Source organism: Haliotis rubra, unplaced genomic scaffold (genome assembly GCF_003918875.1).
Source record: "Haliotis rubra isolate DU_JTF1 unplaced genomic scaffold, ASM391887v1 Scf181, whole genome shotgun sequence".
Lineage (NCBI taxonomy): Eukaryota > Metazoa > Mollusca > Gastropoda > Lepetellida > Haliotidae > Haliotis > Haliotis rubra.
This window is the reverse complement of record NW_025765792.1, coordinates 712,866-719,054: the sequence shown is the minus strand read 5'-3', so window position 1 is coordinate 719,054 and position 6,189 is coordinate 712,866. Positions and strand designations below refer to the sequence as shown.

The 6,189-nt window shown below is 39.2% G+C and overlaps 1 long non-coding RNA gene across 1 annotated transcript; it reads left to right on the top strand.

Moving 5' to 3' along the window:
* The first annotated feature begins 931 nt into the window (after positions 1 to 931).
* On the top strand, positions 932 to 5,602 carry LOC124273502. The gene is made up of 3 exons (XR_006897665.1): positions 932 to 1,096; positions 1,889 to 1,897; positions 5,591 to 5,602. It is a non-coding gene; the product is annotated as an uncharacterized LOC124273502 (long non-coding RNA).
* Positions 5,603 to 6,189: the final 587 nt, after the last annotated feature.

Below are 6,189 nucleotides of genomic sequence, written 5' to 3'. Positions count from 1 at the left end.
GAAACGGGCTTTTTTGAAGTTTACTTTGTCATTGCTAAAGTCATGCTATAGCTTACTTTACCAACATCGTTGATTTCAACGACTGACAAATTGATTATAAAATTAAGTCACATGTCACAGCCTTTTGTAAAGTTTGGTTGTTGAATAATCTCCTTCTTCGGTAATGTGGACCTGAAAACACCAAAGGCTGTGGGAATCAGTGTGCTTATGTCCTCTCAGTGAACAGCCTACAAGCAATGTTCTCCAAATTGCTTACGGTAGACTTCTCATTGACATATGATAAATTGTAACTTGAATTTGTTTTTGTAGGTATTTTAGCTTGACTTGAGAATCTGTTTCATGCGCACCTATTGACATCTTACTTCACAAAACCAAACAATCAAAGGTCTTTAGTCAAACAAACGGGAATGGAATGAAATTATCATGTAATAAGGAAAACTTCGGATGAATTGTTTTGAAAAAGAAAAGGTATCCAAATAAAACAGATTTTGTTCGATACAAGGTCGCACAGACTTTACAAGTAAGTATGTAACTAATCCGACCATAGTAACTAACGACTAACTGCTTCATAAATCGATACACGAATGGTGCACATTTTACAATTGTGCAAACTCAGCGTGTTCACAGTATTGGTTTTCAAAAGGGAACTTAGACAAGGCTAACAGTTAAGTTACTGAAACAAGAAAATATACATTACACATCAGGAATGAGAATTTTTATCTGTATTTCTGAAATGACACCTAAGTGCTGGAATCTGTAAAACTCCAAGAGCACAATCTCAGCGCTCGTTTTCTTATCAAGGTGCATTACCCAAGATGCTTAGTACACCACGGGAGACCAAGGACCCCCGTCTGTGGCACATTAGCTCATCCCACATCATTAGCGACCATTAACACAGGTTTCCAGTTTTACAGTCCGTTTGGCTCAAAAGCGGACTGACGAATTGCAATCTAACTTGAAAACAAATAAACGCACAATACTCAATGAAACGCTGATTATAATCAAAATATCAGATCAACTCTGAGGTTTTTTGGCAGAATTTATGTCTTAAAAATATATAAGTTGTTTAACAAACTATCATTAAACTATTGACGCAGTTCACTTTTTGTTCATCGTCTACTCCAACAAGTAAAATCCCGGTGAACGAGACCCGTCTATTGTTCTGTTACAGGAAGCACCGAACTTTATCACTGGCTTTATTGAAAGAAGGCGCCACAGCAGTCTCATCTCCTTGACTGATAGCTCCGACACTGTGACACCCAGCAGCAATGGACATTTCCAAGAAACAATTCAGTACTATCACAGTCATAACAATCGTTTAAAATACATTCTGCGTCGCTGTTGGGCGCCTATACAGTCATTATTGAAGCTACATAGCAGTGTCTAAAAGCCACCAGGTAATGTTTCTGTTATACGAGGATGCAGTTCACGTCACCCAATCATTCTTTATCAGATCCAGAAAAGGAAGCGTGTTCAGATACATACGTCAAATAATGATACACACGCACCTACATTGTAATTGAAATAAGCCAGAATTCAACGTTTGTGTATTGCAGAGAGAATAAAAGAGAAAGATCATCGTTAAGGAGCGAGAATGGTCATAGAGAGAAAGAGTGAGGGCAATAGAATTAAAAAAGAGAAGTAGAGACAGAAGAATAGAATGAGCAATTGTATATGAGTGTATGTTCTTGTACAATGGCTGCTGCATCTATACAGTTTCAGACTAAAAGTAAAAGTATGTCATCAACTCACTGTGCATCAACACACTGTACAACTATCTGACAAGCGTAATCTGAAGTCAGATATCAATCCAAAATTATATACATCTTGTATGTAATAAAAACGATAACGTACACTTCATCTAATCGTAGTATTGTGCAAAACATAGCTTCATATAGTTTCTGTCCATCTTCAAGAGGCAAAAGGGTCCACTAACCTATTTCAGTGTAAGAGTGAGTAGGGGTATAGCGTCCTTTGAACAGTCTCCCTGGTATATCCCAATGTGTCAGCTTAATATGAAAGGAAAGCCCGTGGTTATGCCGACACACATGGAATATTAATCGGGGCAAAGCAGGATTCGACTTCATAATATTTTGGGGGATGCCCAGGAGATACAACTCCCCATGACACTGTTGCATATGGAGTAAGTGAGTGAGTTCAGTTTTACGCCACACTCAGCAATATTCGAGCTATATGCCGGCGGTCTGCAAATAATCGAGTCTGGACCAGACAATCCAGTCATCAACAGCATGAGCATTAATCCTCGCAACTGGGACCGATTACATGTGTCAACCAAGCCAGCGAGCCTGGCCACCCAGTCCCGTTAGTCGCCTCTTACGACAAGCATGGGTTGCTGTAGGTTCATTCTAACCCGGACCTTCAGGGATCTGTTGCATGTGGAAAATGTACTACAAGGTACATATGTGACAAATGCTCCTTCATTCTATAAATAGCATCTTAGGGTTTTTAGCTCCTGAAATGACAGTAATTACTTTATCCAAGCTTCCCTGATTGCCACAAATTACCGCCCTTGGAACGTCCACGATCATTGCGTATGACAAGCAATTTGTTGCGAAAATAATTTTAGTGTATATGACTAATGATCCTCATTTGAAATTGTTTTTTGTTTGTTTTGTCAAACCTCCAATGATGAATAAGTGTTTCTTTGTCTTAACAAAGATCGAAATTTCATGCATCCTCTTGTGTATCGTTTCATCCACACCCCTCAACACGAACTTTATCCTACACCACTCCTGAAACTGCGCGACATCAAAGAACATCTTTGTGATATCAGCAACCACTCCTTTCACGGAGATTGAATTCCTATCTCTTCAAAAGCACAATGGGCACTTTGAACCCCTTTCTTCTGAAACAACAATCCGTCACATTATTTCTCAAAGGAACGCTGTTTTCGAGCTCATGTGGTGTCTTCATTATTTCAATTAGTTTTTGACAGCTTTTAAAGCAGTTAATAACAAATTCCATCCAATTATAGCGTTGTATGGCAGTGGAATTTGCCTTGACAGATTGATGTAATTGTGTTACCGTGTTTCTGTTAAGATTCAGTAGAAGTTGATAAAATTGTTTGAAAACAACAAATGCTCACATGGAATGAATTTCTATCTACTGTGGTAGGGAAGTTACGACTTTTCATGCTTCGGTAAAAACTATTTAGTGGGTATTTAGAATTGAGAGGACAGCTGCTTTCCTCTGTCATCTCACAGTACACCAAGAGCAGCACGTGTTTGCAGCGTTGAACCACACGTGACATATGCTTAATTGTATATCCACATGAGGTATTATAAAACAAAAAAGAGCAGTGCTCGCTAACAAAAACATGTTTTGTCTAGCTTATCATTCTTTGGATGAATCAAAGAGGAATAGTCGTGGTAAAAACCGTAAAACCGTTTACATCCTTAAGGCAAGAGAACATTCAAACCTCTTTGTCAAAGTTCAGAGGAAATTCCACCTAATAACAACATATTATCTGATACACGCAGTAAGATAATGCTGTATTCCCCAGGCATGCATCATAGTATTTGTTAATACCTGAATGGGAACTCAAAGCAATTTTTTATGAATATCTTTATTCGTTCTCAATTGGGAAGACATGTTCTTTCCCACTAGCAAAAAGGCTGCTTTTAACCCCCACGTAAGTATTCTAAGCCTGTCAAAGTAGCGGGAAATCAATACGAAGTAGTAAAATTGCAGGGTCGACGAAAGAGAGACGCCGATTATGGCTGAGGATTATTATGCAATCAGCAGGTGTTTTAACTCTGGTGTTCAATGTATGTGCTCAGTGCTTCTGTCATAAGTATTGCGCTTAGAGGCAAGCATAAATCACACCATATCTGTATTGTCACCAAGAATGATGATTTTACAACTGTGAATACCAACAGCCACTTTCTGGTGAACGTAATCTTAAATCTGTTTCCTTCTCAAACATGTCTCTAAGCGTCATCCCGGGCTTGTGAGTATGGTTCTGACGAAAGCAGTAAAAAGACCTGAATTACTTTAGGCCTTCCCCCCGACAATTAAATTTAAAAGTGAAGTTTAATCCAACTCACTCACTCAGCCTAATGAAAATATTCAGGATACAAAGGATGTCTGAGCACGTTTTAGATACATGATTTCATGATTACTGACAATAGAATCAAGTGAGTACACGATCCACGCTCTATCATGTTTTGACCGCCCAACGCAGGATAGCTGGACTATTGCTAATTTGGTATAGGTGGACTATTGCTAACTGTGGCCAACTGAAATATTTTTCACTGTGCATAGCTTGACTATTGCTTACCATGTATACCTGGACTGATGCTAACCGTTGATAGCTTGACCCTTGACAACTGTGGATAGCTTGACTATTGGTAACTCTGGGTATCTGGACTATTTCTCACTGTGGATAGCATGGGTTTTGCTAACTTTGGATAACAGGAACATTGCTGATTGATGCCTGTTGGGATAATGCTTAAGGAGCATAATGTAAAGGTTGAATACTGCTAACATAGTATAGCTCGACTATACCTTACTGTGGAAACCTTTGTACAATTGTCTATACGAAATACCTCGTTGAAATTGTCTATGCTGGAGATATCTAGAATTATACTTATACCAATAGATCGTGTTTAGAGTCACAGTTCTCGCATTCGTTTAATATTTTGTTGAATCAAACTCAATTATATGTAACATCAGATTCTAAGAATGACTCGATTCTAACTCTAGTCAGTCTGACTTTTTGACATATTCCATTTTCTTGATACATCCTTTCAAATTTTTATCTTCAAATTACATTGACCATTTTGATAAAACGATGTATGTCTTCCTTAGGGGTTTTATTGAACAAGTCACGCATAGCCTTAACCTGGTTGTCATTCATGAGTATAAAAGTACCAAGGAAAGCGATGCACAAATTAAGGTAAACACAGTTTACACCAGTACACAGATTAATGAATCAAGAAATACACAGACTGCAGTCAATTTCCCATACCTATAGCCCTTGTGGGTGTAAATACATCTGCCTTGCTCGAACATCTGCTTTAACTACGAGTATATGGCAAATTCAGACTTGTCTACCAAACGGAGCTTGTGGCAAGGCTATTTTAATTTGAAAACTGATTGTAAACTCTTGCACGAATTCAAGTGTCGTTATTGACGAGCACATGCAATCAAAGCTTTAGCATTAACCATCCACTGGTTTCACAGAACCTGTGTCATGACAGACAATAAGGGTGAGTATTCAGGTCATGAAGCTTATGGACATACACGCACAAATCGAGGTGTTCAAGCGAGATGGTTCCCACTGAACAAACGTGGGGAAAAGATGATAATTTATTGCTTGAGAGAGCCCCAGTTTTCGACTCGAACCTGTCAGTGCATGCAATCCATGTCCAATTGTCAAATATAGTGGCGTTGATTAGATTACATTTCTGTGGTCACCTCTTCATATGCAAAGAGAAGGGTCAGTCAACGTAGAAGTGTCTCCAACTCCACTGGCACTGTTTGAGTTCCAGTAGTTTGCTGCATATGAAGACAGCATTTCATGCAAAAGCATATTTTGACTCAACGATCTAAACATAACATAAATGAGTATATTCATGGACAATGGAAAGCATCCCGGGATACCCAAACGTACCCATCGCCCTACCCGCCCAAAAGTCAATTCTGTCGGTCGTCAAATTCGTCAAAAATGTATACTCAACGACAGAAACACACTGTCACATTTAAGCGTGCATATCCTGGAATTTGTTCTTTTGTAAAATGGTATAAACCTACAAGTATTACGGGTACATAATTTCGAACAGAAAATGGTCATCTGAGCACAGTCCACAGTGATATTTGACCTCTGAATTACTAGTCACTGACGCCATGAATGCGTCATTTGGTCTCTATAGTTTATATGCACTGCCAGTAAGGAAACTTCAGAATGAATTTCGCTGCTGTAGAATGTCGACAGTTGTTTTTGAAACAACTACAACGCCACTCGGCCCTGCTCGCCCGGCTTGATGGTAGAGTCCTACTTTCCTGTCTCACAAGTCACAAACTGGAAGCAAGCTGTCTGTCAAGGAGACTGAGAGGACTTGCTGGCAGAAATTAGGTCACGCTCCGGAATAAGGAACCAAGCTCAATGTGTTTTACTAAACTAGCTGCTTCATCTGTCAGGAGATAAATAGGCTGATGCGGCAATGG